We start from the raw sequence: 17,823 nt of genomic DNA, 5'->3' as shown, positions 1-17,823 counted from the left end.
TTTGGGGCTTCAGGGGAAAGGGTGGGAAGGGGGTGAGGGACAAGAGACTACAAATCGAGTGCAAATACAAATACTGCTTGGGTGATAGGTGCACTAAAATCTCACAATCACCACAAAGAACTCATGTAACCAAACACCACCTGTTTCCCAATAACCTATGGAAATAAAAAAATTTAAAGAAAAACATTTATACTGTGTTGCTCTGTGCCACTCACTAGGGATATCAAAAATGAATAAATAATCTGTCCTTCAATATCTCAGTTGAAAGATAAACATTGACATATGAAAAGATAAATTATAACCCAGCTTGAGGCAGTGTTTTGAAAAGGATGAGGGTGCAATGACTGTAAAAGCTCACAAAGAATCCAGGATAGGCAGCAGTCTGATGATTTGAATTCAAAAGATTTTTGTTTTTAACTTTCTTTTGTTAAATGACACTCTCACTTGAAAACCATAATGAGGACAGAAAAGAAATGATAAAAGAGGAAAAATACAAGAGACTCAAGTGAAATACACAGTGGAGAAGCTGGAAGAGGGGAGGAAGTGGTGATCATGGAAATTGAGGAAAGGTAAGAACAGATAGAGTAGATAAGGCAGGGAGGTGGCAGCTCACAGGGTACAGGCATGGTAGGTAAAGTAGATGTTGTAAATAATGGATGTGGGTGTGGGAAGTGGAAACAGACACAGAAACGACAACATACAATTCTGCCACCTTCTGTCCCAAGAGAAACCCACAGCAACACAACAACACTGATGAGTACTATCTTTAGCCAACAGACAACAAACAAAACCCGCTAAATAAAGAATGAATGTCATTTCCTGAAGGGTTTTACAATTAGAATCTAGACAGAGAAGATGAGCGGTACAGGCAGAGAAGTTCACATGTGCAGGGAACTGACTGACAGTTAAGCACAGACAGGGTGACAGATTATTTAGCAATTCTGTTACTTCTCTAGTCACTTGGTATTTCAAAACCCAGGGATAACCCCCAAATAGAGAGGACCGCATTACTTACATCAGAGCTGTGGATACCAAAAAAGTGAGACAGAGCAGTGCTTCTAAAACTTGCACTATGCATCTGAATCAACTAGCGATCTTGTTAAAATGCAGACACTGATTTGACAAGCTTGGAGTGGGACCAAAGATCATTGCTAATAAGATCCTAGGTGATGCTGCTGGCCCCAGACTATATATTTTTTAAGGATTATCAATTTTTCATTAAAATATTATCTACTTCAAACTAAACCCATACTAAATATTTGCTCATGTCTTCTTTCCTTGCCTAAGCCAATCCTAGAAGGGTTTTTCTGATGTTATCTTCTAGAATTTTTACACACTTTATATACATATGTAAATAAAGTGTGTGTGTGTATACATATATACACACACACATACTTTATATATATACGTATATATACATACTTTATATATGTATATAAATACATATATATACATATATAAATACGTATACATATATAAAGTTTGTATATATACATATATATGTATACACACATACTTTATATATATATAGTATACATATATATGTATATAAAGTATGTACATATATATACGTATATATTCATACTTTATATATATGTACATTTTATATATATGTATACATATACACGTACTTTATATATATGTATATTTTGAATATACATATACATACTTTATATATGCATAAAGTATATACATCTATGTATATATATACTTATATTCAAAATATAATACATATAATACATATAAATACTTTATATGTAATGTACATATGTATGTATATAAAGTATGTATATATACACATATATATAAAGTATGTATATGTATTGTATTCTGAATATACATATACATACTTTATATATATGCATATTTATATATGTATAATATATATAGTCTTATATGTACATACTTTATATACATATATGTATATAATATATATAAAGTATGTATATATACACATACATACTTTATAGAATTCTATACATATATATATATACACACACACACACACATACACACACACACACGTAACTATACAAAGAATAAGCTTGTTTCCTTGTGTTTTAAGCAAGTCCATGGAGGCATCTTTTATTAGATGTCAGGGAGCAGTGTTAAAATGGGTACAAATAGGATTTTAAGTAGAACATATATAAGATAAAATGAAAACATAATATTAATTTGGGGGGGAAGGATGCTCTTGCCACTGACTTACTCATTTCTCCTCTTCTTCCCTTTACTCATTTTCTAATATCTGCATGTCCCCTGGGATCAGAGCTACTTTTATGACCACAAATGAGAGAATGCGGTACTTAAGTCAGAGAGAAAGCACTTTCTTTATGAAACCACTTTCCTTTCCTTTGCCCACAAACCAATGACATTCGATTTTTAAAGCAGGTCCCTGGGAGAAAAAATTGCTGGGGAATCTTACTAAGCATTAGTATTTGGACCACATTTTGAATGGTAAGGGTATAGAGGACCAATTCCCTCCTACTACCAAATGGAGAACGGGTGACAGGGCAGAGAGGACAAGCCAAATCATATCACTATAACCCAAAAGGAAACAGTTGAAAGCGAGGCCAAGGAAAACCTGGAAATAGAAAATAGAAGGAATAGGAAATTGGCATATATTACCATTTTTTGTGCCAGGCATCCACATATTCATATGTTAAATCTCACAACACTTGAGAAGGATTGGTAACCCCTCTTAACTGTCACAGCAGTTAAGGAACCATCCTGAAGTCATCAAGTTCACACACAGCAGAGCCAGGATTCAAACCAAGGTCTCCTTGATTCAGAGCCTGTGTTTCTTCCTCTAAAACAACTTAATCTCTGGGAAGCCAGATTCAAGATACAGCCAAACCTAAGGTAGGAATTTTACAGAAGACATGAGAACTGTAGTCTTTCATTTACAAACATGAAATGCTATTGGTCAGTAAAGAAAATATAATTAACAGATTCTATCCTAGAAGCCAAATCTACAGAGTAAACTCCCATCAGCAAAGAAATACAGTAAAGCACAAATGTCCACATAAATTTGCTTCCCGTAGGAGTCTTGTATTTCAAGGCATAAATTAAACCCCAAATTCCCAGGGGCTAAGTAAGGTAAGCAACATAAGAGACAAGAAAAAATATACAGGGAATTGTTTAAGTGTCATTAATATCTGGGCATTAGTTTTCAAAATGGATTCTATTGTTTCTGATTTTATTTATTTCCTAGAACATCAAGAAAAACTGAATACTATTTAGTACTCCAATCCTAACAGATTTTTTAAAATACAGGAATTTGGCTTAAAGAGACAATACATGTGAAAATGAGCTCACCAGCATTACCAGCTGGGACCAGTTAACCACATTTACCAAATAAGGCAAGTTTTTTCAATGCCTGAAATCTTTCTACAGTGAGCTCACTGCACTTCTCACTGGGTTTCTACAGTAATTGTAGAGGTCATCTCTCCAACTCAGAGTCCATAAATCACCAGGCTCCTGATGCAAACGTGGGTTGCATAGTCTCCGGAGAGCATTAAATTTGGCTTCAGATTATTACTGACTGTATATAGAAGACAAAGACGTAAAATCAACTCTAAATACAGAACAGTCAGAAGCTGTATTGAGCAAAACCTATTAATAAAGTCAGTGAGAGCTGTTTACTATGATGAATATAAATGGCAGAGCTTACCTTATTTCTCTCAATATATTTGTCCAGTTGCAAATATATTGCTTGCTCTAGGGCTGAGTCTACACAAACATGCCCACAAATTTCAATACTGGTGAGTAACAAATGAGTTCACTTATCTGCACAATCCCAAAGAAGCAAAACAATTCTTCCCCTTTTTTAATTGGCTGATTTTGTATAGTGTAAAAACAATGCATACAGACAAATCTATGATGAGATTTGCTACACTCTTACTTAAAATAACAAATATTGTTGGGAGGAGGGTTGTCCACCATATTTAGCAGTTCAGAAACCTATATAAAAGTATGTGATTGTAAAATGTTTTTACCTGATCTTCTCTTAAATATTTAGATACATTCTACTACAGAAGCAAAAAGGATTCTTTATCTTTCTCTTCTATATTGCTCGTGTGCTAAGCCACAGCCCTTAACTAAGAATGTATATATTTTTTTCAAAGGTAAAAGGTTTCCATGAAAATAAAAATACTTGAAATAAAAATTTGTGATGTCTGTGTTAAGAATATGATTTTTAGCCACGAATTTGTGCAAGGTCAAATTTAAGTTCATGTTGCTGTAAATTCTGTGGTTTTCCAACATAGGAAGCCAAATTATCAAACACATGTTATTAAGTATGTGCTATCAGAGAAGGTATTTTGCAAAGGTAAGGACTGAAATTTGTTTCAGGCCTTAGCACAGAGGCGAGCAAATTTTTTCTATAAGGAATCAAAGAGTAAGTATTTTATGTTTTGTAGGCTACATGCTTGCCTACACAACCACCCAACTGTGCTCTTATAACAAGAAAACAAACACAGAGAATACATAAACAAGAGACACCAAGTTCCAATAAAACTTTATTTATGAACACTGAAATCTGAATTCTAGTTTCCACTTGTCAAAAAATGTTACTCTTTAAGTTTTTTAAAAAACTTAAAAATGTAACAACCATTCACAGTTCATCACACACACACACACACACACACACACACACACACACACACACACACACAGAGTGGATCAGATTTCACCAGCAGTTTGCCAACCCCTGCCTTAAAACATAGAAAGTAACATTCGCAAATCAGGATGGAGACAAAAGTCACCCTTACTGAAGGGTGGAAAACTCATCCTGAGGTAAAAGAGAACAGAGTCATCTGGGTCCTTCACTGAGATCCTTGCTTGGAGCTGGCAAGTAAGAAGTGCTAAAGATAGCACAGAAGACACTGGATTCCCTTTCTCCTGTGCCACATTTCTTCTGGGGACTCCGTAACAGTGAAATCCACGCATGGGGCAAGAAGCCTACCCTACCCAAAGGGAAGGACAGAAATACATTTTAAAAAGGAAAGATATGGTAGACTGGAGAGTCAGTCTGGCACAAAAAGAAACACATTACATTTCCAGGAGCTGCAGAATCGAGGCAGAGAATGAAAAAGGCAAAAGGTGGTGCCTCAAGGAAATGGGAGGCCCAACAAGAGGCTCATCTGTGAACTCCATGGAGAAGACGGAGGCTCCAGAGGTCTGCCCTTCGCTTGATCGTATTCAGTGGGAGCTTACAGTCGAAGACCTTTGTGATCTGACACAGGCCCAGGGTGTCCACACCTGCTCTCCTGCTGGTATTGTGTTCTAGTTTCCAAGCTTTGAATGTCTGGCAGGTAACAGACACTGATGGTAGATAGTATTTATCATTGCGATAGTCTGGATGTAGCCTGTTCCCACAAAACTCATGCTGAGGTTTAACTGCCAGTGTAGCAACCCTGGGAATCAGGGCCTAGTGGGAGGTGTCTGGGTCCCTCAAGAATAAATTAATGCTGTCTGTTGGACTAGGTAAGTTCTCCCTCTCATGGGAATAGATTACTTCCCACAAGAGCAGGTTGTTATCAGGTAGACTCTTTCTTTTGTACACACATCCAGCTCTGAACATCGCCATGTTATGTGTAACACAGCACAAAGGTGCTCGGCAGAAGCCAGTGCCAGGCACCTGAGCTTCCTCTTTTCTTTATAAATTATTCAAACTCAGGTATTCTGCAACACAAAACAAAGACAACCATGAACATTCTAATGTAAATATTAATTATTGGCTGGTAAGTGGTTTCTCAACACCAGCCTTTCACATTGCCCATAAGCTGTCTTCTTGAAATGCAGAGTCAAGACTGGACTGCCCTCATGAATATAGTACGTGGTTGAGGGGCATGTGCCTTAGAGCTAAACTGCCTAGGTTCAGACCCTGCTCCGTTACTATCTGTCTAATCTTAGGCAAATTATGGCTCAGTTTACTAATTAGTAAAAAGAGGCTGAAAATAACAGTTTACTAATTAGTAAAAAGAGGCTGAAAAAACCCACTTCACAGGTTTATTGTAAAAATTAAATAAATAAATATATGTGAGCCACCTAGAAGACCGCCTGACATACATTATTAAAACCAATTATATCCTGATCATCATTATTATTAAATAAAAAAACTGGATGTGACACAAAACTCTTCATTATTCTACCCCAGCTGGCTATTTCGTGCCTCATTTCCCACTGCTTTCATCCTCCATTTACATACACGTGCTAAACTCTGGCCTGGTATTTACTCACGTCGTGGGTTATGTAACATACGGGTAGGTTATACAATGAGTTTCATGGGTTAGAATCAGCATTTTTAAAATGAACTCAATTAGAGTAGAAAACAATAGAAAATACCACAATACATCCCTTGTGGAAGCAGAAATACGTTAGCACACATACTTGCTAAATTGTGATATAAAATATATTTCTTAATGTGGTTCATGTTTCAAAAAGACTAAACATAGCAGCTGCAATTACACCAGTATATATCAAGCTTCTAAGACACATCACAAATTTCAAATTTTTACACCATTATGTCACTTCCTTTTCCAGTCTTCTCTTTGCAAGGGATACCATTTTCCTCTGTAATCACTGAAAAATTTCCACCAGTCTTTATGTTGCACCTGTTGGATGGTATAACTTTACTGGGATCTTTGCCAGCCTCCCCTGGTTAGCCAGAGTCAGTTGTTCCTCCTACTGTGCTTGAAAAATACGATGGGCATGCTTCAGGTATATCACTGATGCCTTTCAATTATAATTATTTATGTCTCTAGAGTTTCTTCTGCTATAGTGTGTGCTCTATGAGGGCAAGTATCAAATATTATTTTGGCATCCCTTAATGCTGAGGAATGTACTTGTTACAAAGCAGATCAACACCATCCAGCTGAATATTTTTCTATCAGTGACAACATGAGACAGATGATGGCATGCTAATCAAATTTCTCCTGACTCAAGACTGGGAAAGGAGAATGCGGTAGAAGAACAGATCCTGTCAATATATTAAATGATCAAATCTACATGCTAAAAAACCTCATTAATCCCAGCACTTTGGGAAGCCAAAGCAGATGAATCCCCTGAGCTCAGGAGTTTGACACCAGCCTGGCCAACATGGTGAAACCCCGTCTTTACTAAAATTACAAAAATTAGCCGGGCATCGTGGCACATGCCTGTAATCCCAGCTACTCAGGGAGGCTGAGGGAGGAGGATTGCTGTTGCAGTGAGCTGAGATCACACCACAGCACTCCATCCTAGGTGACAGAGTGAGATTCCATCTCAACAAAAAAAAAACTCATTACTTTGGAAGAAAAAAACTAAAACATAGTAAAAGTATCACCAAAAAGTCTACTAGGCAAGAAAAGGATCAAAAAGCTGCAGCTTAGCTGAGATTTTATTTTCATCTGAATAAATAGTATGACATGAATAATAGAAGATAAATAATTTTACTAATCAATATAAATATACTACTTTTTAGAAATGCTATAGTATCCAGATACTCTTTGGGAGCTTCATATTCAATTTTGATTGCTAAATTTCAACAAGAACACTGAAAAACAGGAGCTGTTTACAGAGAACAAAGTTAGGTAAATAGAAACAATGTCATATTAAGAATAAATTATTTGTATATGGCACTTGTAAATAGTATTAATTTTTAAAAAATCCATATTTGACCTAAAAATGTAACATAAAGATCTTTTGGAAAAATACAATTTTGGGGAAAGCTTAAAATGTTTCTTAAGTATTGGTCTTTAGGCATCAAAATAAGGAATCATTAGGAGGGTAAAATAGTGAAATCTTAAATACAACATAAGTACAATCAAATTATAACATTAGAGCTCATTTTCTGATCTAAGCACATAGGAATCACTTAAAGCTGTAATAATCTATATATGTATGTATGTATGCATACATTTAACATATAGTGATATTCATACATTAATATGAATTGAAAACTTTCCAATAGAATGTCTTCTTGGTTAGGTTTCTCCCTAAAATTCTAACTCTATGGGAGGCTCAGAGATTGACTGGCATAAAAACATGAAATGCAGAGACGACTACTGACTAACAGTTTCTAGGAGATGTAATTTGGTTTGTTTTTCCATTGGTGGTAATGGGGTCATTTGGAGTTGATACCTCACAAGGATGTTGTAAAGACAGAGAAAACACACTACGAACTACAAAGAAAAAAAGAGGAAAGATGTACATTCCTTTAAAGGATGCAGGCATAGTATAGAGCCAAGATTACTGAATTAAGTACCAAAAGACTTGGATTCAAATTTCACCTACAGTATATATTCACCTCTTGGTGGCTGAGAATGCCCCTTCATCATTCTAGGTCTCAAATGAGTTATCTGAAAAATGATGATACCTTCTACTTTATAAGAGTACTATATGCAGTCGTGTTCCGTAAGTTGTATAGTGTTATTAATTATAAGTAATGTCCATCTAGATACCTTTTTGCTAGTACCCCTGTGAACCACACTGTATCAATATTCAAAAATCAATACAGATTTGTTGTTGTCTCCGTGTTGATTTCTGAATATTAATAAAGTGTATCCATGAAACAAAATAAGGCAAACTAACCTACATACACCGTGACTTCATCATTTTTATAATGATACTTTGGTTACACTGACAGAAAGTATATAATAGCAGTAATCATGAATAGTTATAAAAGTAATTAACATCTAAGTATTTACAATGTGGAAGAAACTATGCTAAACAAGTTATATGAAATGTCTAAGCTATTTCAATCCTATGTAGGTAGTTTTATTACTTCCTCCATTTTTCATATGGGGAAATTAAAGCTTATAAAGGCAATGAGAATGTCCAAGTTTACACTTCTAGTAAGTGCCAGGGCTCAATTTCAAGTTAAGATAACAATATAGAACTTGCTGCTAATATTTTAAGACACTATCTCACTGTCCAAATGAGCTCAGCCCATCTTCCCTGATTAAGAAGAAGAGGAATATCTTCTGTGCACCAAATGTACTATAAAAGAACTATATGCTTTATCTCATTTCTGTTTAAAATCTGACTCTACTCCTCACTAGCTAGATTACCTTGATCCATTTGCTTAACTTCTTTGTACGTCAGTTTCCTTATCTATAAAATGAGTTTAACAGTTGTCTTATTTAGGCTAGTTCTGAGGATTAAATAAGTTTACAAGTAAAGTGCTTAAGGCAACATTTGGTTAACTAAACTAAAGGGTCAAGTATTATTATTGTTGAAAAATAAATAAAGTGAATAATTCTGCAACCTTATACACACAATAAGTACCACTGACAGAAGTTAGAATAAAGGGAACTACAAGCACAGGCATACCTCATTTATTACTCTGTTGTACTGTACATTAGATATTGTATTTTTTACAAGCTGAAGGTTTGAGGCAACCACATGACTGGAAAGGTTATTAGTGCCATATTTTTAAATGATGCTTACTTTATGTCTCTGTGTCACAACTTTCTAACTCTCATAATATTTCAAACTTTCTCATTATTATTATATTTGTCATGGTGATCTGTGATCAGTGATCTTTGATACTATACTGTGACTGTTTTGGGGCTCCATGGTCTCATACCTATATAAAACAGTGAATTTAATTGATAAATACTGCATGTGTTCTGCCTGCTTTGCCAACTGGCCTTCTCTGTCTCTCTCTCTTCCAGCTTCCCTCTTCCCTGACACACAATTAGGCCAATTAAGAACTGTACAATGGCTTCCAAGTGTTCAGCTGAAAGGAAAAGTCATATGTCTCTCATTTCAAATCAAAAGCTAGAAATGATTAAGCTTAGTGAGAAAGGTATGTTGAAAGCTGACAGAGACTGAGAGCTAATCCTCTTGTGCCAGTCAGTCAAGCTACCAATACAAAAGTTCTTAAGGGAAATCCAAAGTGCTACTCCAGTGAACATACAAATGGTAAGAAATCAAAATACTTATTGCAAATAGGAAGCAAGTTTTAGGGATCTAGCTAGAAGATCAACCACAACATTCCCTTAAGCCAAAGCCTCATCCAAAGCACAGTCCTAACTCTCTTTACTTCCATGAAGGTTGAGAGAGGTAAGGAAATTACAGAAGAAAAGTTTGAAGCCAGCAGAGGTTGGTTCAAGGGAAAGAAAAGCAGCCATATCCTAACATAAACATCTCAGGTGAAGTAGCAAATGCTGATGTAGAGTCTGCAGCAAGCTATTCGGAAGATCTAACTAAAATGAAAGATGAAGGTAGCTACACCAAACAACAGATTTTCAATGCAGACAAAACAGTCGTCTCTTGGAAGAAGATGCCATCTGGGACTTTCATAGCTAGAGAAGAAAAGTCAATGTTTGGCTTCAAAGCATCAAAGGACAGGCTGACTGTCTTGTAAGGGGCTAATGCAGATGGTGACCTTAAGTTGAAGCCAATACTCATTTACCGTTCCAGAAATCCTAGGGCTCTTGAGATGTATACTAAATCCACTCTGCCTGTGCTCTAGAAGATTTACAACAAAGCCTGAAGGACTGTACATCTTTTTACAGTGTAGTCTACAGAATATTTTAAGTGTACTCTTGAAAGGAAAAATGATTCCTTTAAATATAGTACTATTCATTGCCCATTTGCCTGATCGCTCTGATACATGTAAGTAGATTAACGTTCTTTCATGCCTGCTAACATAAAATCTGTTCTGCAGCCCATGGAACAAGAAGTAATTTTGACTTTCAAGTCTTATGATTAAAGAAATGCATTTCATAACCGATATGCTTTGGCTGTGTGTCCCCACGCAAATCTCACGGCAAACTGTAACTGTGTCCCCACGCAAATCTCATAGCAAACTGTAATTCCAAGTGTTGGAGGAGGGGCCTGCTGGGAGGTGACTGGATCATGGGGGCAGATTCCCCCCTTGCTATTCTCGTGAGAGTGAGCTCTCATGGGATCTGGTTGTTGGGAAGTGTGTAGCATTTCCCCTTTTGTTCTCTCTTCCTCCTTCCTCCTGCTCTGCAATGGGAAGAAGGTGCCTGCTTCCTCTGCTTCCCCTTCGCCCTGCTGCCATGATTGTAAGTTTCCTGAGGCCTCCACAACCATGCTTCCTGTACAGCCTGGGGAACTGTGAGTCAATTAAACCTCTTTTCTTCATAAATTACCCAGTCTCAGGTAGTTTTTTACAGTGCAAGAACAGACTAATACAATAAGGCTATCACTGCTATAGATAATGATTTCTCTGATAGATCTAGGCAAGGAAATTGAAAACCCTCTGGAAAGGATTCACCATTCTAGAAGCCATTGACAACATTAATAATTCATGGAAGAAGTTGATTCTAACCCTCATGGTTGACTTGGAGGGGTCTGAAGACTTCAGTGGAGGAATTTCCTGCAAATGTGGTGGAAACAGCAAGAGAGCTAGAATTAGAAGTGGAGCCTGCAGTCAAGATTGAATCGCTGCAATCTCACAACCAAACTTAAAAGGATGAGGAGTTGCTTCTCACGGATGAGCAAAGAAACTAGTTTCTTGAGATGGAATCTATTCTTGTGAACATTGTTGAAATGACGACAAAGGATTTGGAATACTCCATATACTTACTTGATAAGGCAGAGGTAGTGCTTGAGAGAACTGACTACAATTTTAAAAGATGTTTTACTATGGGTAAAATGCTATCAAAAAGCAGTATCACACACTCCAGGAAATACTTTCATGAAACAAAGAGTGAACCTATGAGGCAAACTTCACTGTAGTCTTCTTTTAAGAAACTGCCACCCGCACCCCAACCTTCAGCAACCACCACTCCTAACAGTCAGAGGCTATCAACACTGAGGCAAGACCCTCCACCAGAAAAATGAATACCATTCACTAAAGGCTCAGATAATTGCTAGCATATTTTAGTAATAAAGTATTTTTAACATAAGCTGTGTATATTGATTTTCAGACATAACACTATGATTGCACACTTTAGAGACTACAGTATAGTGTGAATATAACTTTTATATGCTCTAAGAAATAAAAATTATGTGTGACTCACTGAGATATTTGCTTTAGGTCAGTGGTCTGGAACTGAACTTACAAAATCTCCAAGGAACCTCTTATATACAGATCTTTTACCTCCTTGGGTAACTTTGCACCTAATTTTATTACTGCTGTTATGAAGAGATTGTTTTCTTAATTTTCCTTTTGGATAGTTAGTTTTAGTATGATAGAGGAAAGCTATTTGTTTCCATTGATTTTGCATCCTGCAACTTTGCTCAGGTTGAGTGAGGCATTTCTAATACTTCTTAGATTGTCTACACCATTTTTATTTTGAGACAAGTTAAGACTGTAGTCACTTTTCACATGACAGGAATCTAAGACTGTTAACAGGAATCGTGACAATTATGTATAGATTTTTTTGGGATACTACATGCTAAAATAACTGCAGGTATAAGGCATGTTTGAAAATGATAAACAATGTTCAGAGACAGAATCAAACTCTACTACAGACAGAAAAGGGGACCAGAATTATCAGTTTCCCCTACAGTCTTCAACATGAAAACAATATAAAGAAATCAAGCTCTACTATAAAATAACTAGCAATATATTGCTGATTTCTATATAAAAACCATAAAAGAATGTTCATATGATTTTCATTAAAGTCTTATTAAAAATAAAAACCGATGTCTCAAAAAACATTTCTCATAGAAATAAAAATGTATCCTTTAACTTTCATGGGCAGTATTTCCCAAGTCCCTTATCTCTAATGAAACAAGTCAGAATTAAGCGCCTACTGTGTACTGGGGACCCCACACATCAAGAGGAATTTCAAAAGTAAGAGAAACACATATTAACTATGCTTGGTTCAAGGGGTAAGTTTGGCCATATTCGAAACATTTTGATATTTCACAGTAAATCATTTATTTCTTAAAAATAAAGAAAATGAAGTATTTCACAACAGAGAGGCACTATGGAGTCAAAAGGCTTTTGTCTGAGGAACTGAGTTGTGATCTTCAATGGGCCACCCCTCCTCCCAGTTGGTTTCTGTATAATACACATCTGTATGTGGAAGATGAGCCCTAGCCCTCCTTGGCACAAGTTCCATCACTAAACATACATAATATTCTGGTATGTATGTATGTTTACAAACACACATTTGTTTTTCCATAGTAAATTATCTTTGATTAGAAACTCAGACACAGGCCAGGTGCAGTGGCTCATGATTTTAACCCAGCACTTTGGGAGGCCAACGCAGGCAGATTACTTGAGGTCAGGAGTTCGAGACCAGCCTGGCCAACATGGTGAAATCCCATCTCTACTAAAAATACAAAAATTAGCCAGGTGTGGTGGCAGGAGCCTATAATACCAGCTACTTGGGAAGCTGAGGCAGGAAAATCGTGTGAAGACGGGAAGTGGAGGTTGCAGTGAGCCAAGATTGCAGCACTGCACTCTAGCCTGGGTGACAGAGTGAGACTCCATCTCAAAAAGAAAAAAAGAAAAAAAGAAACTCACATATAGAGCTCTAGCTAGATTTCAGAGTCAGCTGGTCTATGCAGCAAGAGGCATGCAAAGTACAGAGAGGCTTTATTTTTGATTCTCTCTAAGAACAAGGAGGTTTCTAATATAGTCATGGAAATAGAGCTGTCGATTTACTAAAAAAGGCATCCAAAAAACAGTTAGGATTAACCTCACTTATATTATTTGGTGGATGCAAAAGTAATTGCAGTTTTTGACATAACTTTTGCATCAACCTAACACTACTACTATGAATATATTCCTAGAGTGGAAATTCATATAGTTGACATCAACTGTTCTGAATACCTACTTTCTACTAGTACTCTAGAATTTAAACCAGCAGTGTGTCAGGAGAAACCAAACATTCAATCTAAGCCTCTGACACATGTAATGTGTCTGGCATGTAACACAGTTTCATTCTGTATATACCATTGTACTAAGAAACTTTAAATAAATACATCCTTGACAACTGTTTATAGATAATTCTTCTAATCTTCAAGTATCTGAAACAGCAAAACCTATTTCCTTCTGTCCTTCAGTTCAACAACCCCATCATTAATCTTTTCTAATGCCTCTCACAAATGCACAATGCTTCTTTCCCACAACTTGAACTTACCAAGAGCCTCACTTTCACAGCAAAGTGTCAGGTGTCTCAAAGTGCCATACGATATGCTACAAAGGAGATGTTTGTGGTCCACGGATTTTATCCACTACAGTTAAGTAGTATCATCTGGTTATAAGGCAAAGGCCACTTTGACTCAGCATTTTCCACTCTGCTTTGCCCGTGTGGACCAAGCTGAAGAGGTCGCTGACTGCAGTGGAAGATTCTATGCTTAATCAACAGCCCTGCCTTCCAGCTGGCTAATCAGCCCAAACATGCTTATGGGAAATCTCCAAGGCAAAGGCTGAAAAGCAACGGAGTGTCACTTGTAGAATTAACTTTTATATCAAATAAGAAAATACCTAAGTAAACAGGAAGTAAAGTAGTAGAAAAAATAAATAACTTTCATGTATGCTTATTGTACAATGCCAAAAGAAAATTGGTCTATACATACATTTCAGAAGAACATGCCTATTTTTAATTCACTATTCACTTTACTAAGCTAGAATTACTTGGTAACTTACAATTTAGTACTAAATGCATCGGGCAGATAAAATACACAGAATCACCACCACCACAAGGCTAAGTGCAATAATATTAATGCTCTCGAGACCGGCTTCATTTAATCACAAGTTTAACTTTCCAGTGAATAGGCAAAGGCATAGTACACTGTTGAGTGTTCTCAGTTGAGCTCTCCTGCGATTGAGATGTTTACAAAACAAATTAAAATGTTATCAAGACTCCTGCCACTGCAACTGTAAGAACCTGAACCTCCAAATAAGAAAAAGATAATTCTCAAACAGATGAAACTTACTTTTTTGGGGTGGGGCGCGGGGACTATAAAACTTGGAATATGTGTTCTAGGTAAAGACTTTTTTTACAAAGCTCTAATTCAATTTATAAAAATACCACTGATGGCCGGGCACAGGGGCTCACACCGGAAATCCCAGCCCTTTGGGAGGCCCAGGAGGCGAATCACCTGAGGTCAGGAGTCCGAGACCAGCCTGGCCAATATGGTGAAAGCCTGTCTCTACTAAAAATACAAAAATTAGCCAGGCATCGTGGCACGCACCTATAATCCCAGTTACTTGGGAGGCTGAGGCAGAAGAATCACTTGAACCCAGGAGGTGAAGGTTGCAGTGAGCCGAGATGGCACCACCGCACTCTACCCTGGACAGAGTGAGACACCGCCTCAAAAAATGGCCTCATTTTGGGACTTTGTTGACTCTTAATTTCAGATCAGCTCTGTGATTTGGTGCAGGCCACCTCATCATTTTACTCATTTTTAAGCAAGTATAATACCAGTACCCAACTCACAGTTTTCTTGTGACCATTTAATTAGGTCACAGATGTTCAGTGGAAGTCCCTGCTAATAAAAATTCGCTATCATTAATTTTGAAAAGACTCTCTCCTTGTGCTAGGACACCATATTCTTGTCATATTTTCCTTCTTTTGTTCCCTCCTTCTCAGCCCCTTCCTATCTTTCGTTCCCCAAACATCAAGTGTTGAGAGAGTTCTTAGGTTATAAACGTCCTGGGCCCTCTTCATGTCTCACTCTATTCTTTCTCAAAGGGATCTAATCTATTCCCATGATTTTAATTAACACGTAGAAGACAGAATTTCCAAATGTTTCCAGTTCAGATCTGAATATACACCTGCTAACTCAACATCACATGGATGTCTCAGGGGAGCCTAAATTTCACTCGTCATGACTAAAAACTCAATAACCGTCATTGCCATCCAAATATAAATGTTGCCTCTCTCAGTAACTGGTTCAACAATCACCCTATTATGCAACCTGAAATCCAGAGAGGCATTCCTGAAGCCTTCTTCTCCTAACTTTCCAGTGTGTAACCCACTTCCTACTGCTCTCATTTCCCCTCTAAAATAGCTTTCATACATCTCCTTGTCCCCACAGTTACTGTCACCTTCCTTATCTAAAGCCACTAATCAACAGCCCCAAAACTTGATTGGCCCAGGTAGTCCGGCATTCTCCCATCCCTGCCTGATGTGCAGTTAGAATGACATTTAAAATACAAGTAAGATATCACTCTCCCACTTACATTTCTATTGCTTATCACTGCCCTTAGGCTAAGGAGTAAAAGACTGTGAGCCATTTATAAAGCTGCACATGTGGCCTCTGCCTCTAGGGTCCACTGTGCTCCAAACATACTGGACTTTCGTCCTCTAAAATGCCAGGGTCTTCCCTTCCCCACCAAAAAAACCTTTATTCATTCCCATATTGCGTTCCCTTGTCCGGAATATTTGTAAGTTTGTTCCCTTCCCACCATGATGTCTCCATTCCTAGTTTTTTTTTCCCTTTCTCATGACTGAGGTCTCTTCTTAATACTTCTTGCAGAAGACATTTCCTGACTTCCTGTACAAGTTCAGATACATTAACTAAGCCCTTGCGAAGCACTCTGCACTTTTGCATCACTATCCCCAATACATTTGTAATTACTTCTATTTCCATTTTTTTAATGAAAGGTAATAGGGACATAAGTGCAGGAATCTTCTCTTACGTGTTTACAGCGACATCCGTTCATCTTATCAAACACCATGTATGTCACATGTGAGCCAACCATGAGACTGATAAGTATTTGCCGAATTAATTAACACAAAAATGGTTCTGATTTTAGTCCTTCACTTAAAAATTGCTCACAATTGGTGGAGAAATGCATATAAAATTCTAATCCAGGCAAACTGTGTTAACTTCTTATGGGAAATATGTATAAAGGCTATTCAGTCCTACAAAAAGGAAACAATATCAGTTCTGGAAGGGGAACATCTGCAGGAGAAAGGCCTACATAAGGAAGGCTTGTTTCTGGTGCTGGGATATGAAGTCTGGCAAGACGTAAAAAAGTGAAGGGTAAGAAGTAGCCCAGAAAGAGGGAAAAGTTTGGGCAAAGACATGATTAGTGTCAGGTATATATATACAGAGACTGGTGAACAGATAACTGTGCCTGCTGGTGGGGTATACTGAAAGGTAGGAAATTTCAAAATTCCAAGTTGTGGAAAGCTTTCATTATCAAAATTAAATTGTCAAGCAGAACCACTGAAGGTTTCATCAATGGAAGAATGACACAATCAAAGACGGTGAAAATTTGTTAATAGATTAGAAGGAGGGTGTAGAAACCAATTAGTAGGCCATTTCAAATATTTCAGACAAGAGGTAAGGAGGAAAGGAGTAGAAATTATTCTGCATTAGAATGGAGAGCAGTGTTCCAATGGGGGAGGAATGTGACATTGACTAAAAGGAAAACTCAAACAGAATAAGAAAGAGGGAAGGATGGAAGATGATTAGTTCTATTTTAGAAACCTTAAATTTTGTATGCTCCCATGTTGCACAAGTGGTTAAAATATGGATCTAAGAATGAAGATGCAGGCAAATTTCAGATGACCAGAATCAGAAAAATTTTAATTGGTCCATAGCCAATTATACATTAACACAAAGGCTTTGTGACAAACATTTCTAAATTTTCTCACAAACACATATTTTTATTAATAAATAATACAAAGAATATTAAAAATTCTCACTCACATAATCACTGCTTGAATTTTCAATGTGCCCTATGGCTAACTTTAATTTTATTTAGAAACAAAGCTCCTCATAATTTCACCCTGTCTTCAAAAGATTCATTTCCTATAATTGTTGGAATAGGAAGAACTCACTTATAACACGCTTTTTATCTAATCAGCAGAATAATAATGTATCTTTTATGTCTAAAAGAAGTCTAGTCTTTGTAATAGGCTCTATGCAAAAAGTTCAAAATGATGTACA

General features: G+C 36.9%; 1 protein-coding gene across 1 annotated transcript in view; it reads right to left on the bottom strand.

The window, feature by feature from the left end:
• The window catches only part of ARHGAP42 (Rho GTPase activating protein 42), a 306,538-nt gene that overhangs the window by 120,052 nt on the left and 168,663 nt on the right, over positions 1-17,823 (bottom strand). The window lies entirely within an intron of this gene.

Source organism: Aotus nancymaae, unplaced genomic scaffold, assembly GCF_030222135.1.
Source record: "Aotus nancymaae isolate 86718 unplaced genomic scaffold, 86718_ANA_hifiasm-v0.15.2.pri h1tg000012l, whole genome shotgun sequence".
In the NCBI taxonomy this organism is placed as follows: Eukaryota; Metazoa; Chordata; class Mammalia; order Primates; family Aotidae; genus Aotus; species Aotus nancymaae.
The sequence above is the reverse complement of the archived record's forward strand: the minus strand, read 5'-3'. Positions and strand labels throughout refer to the sequence as shown.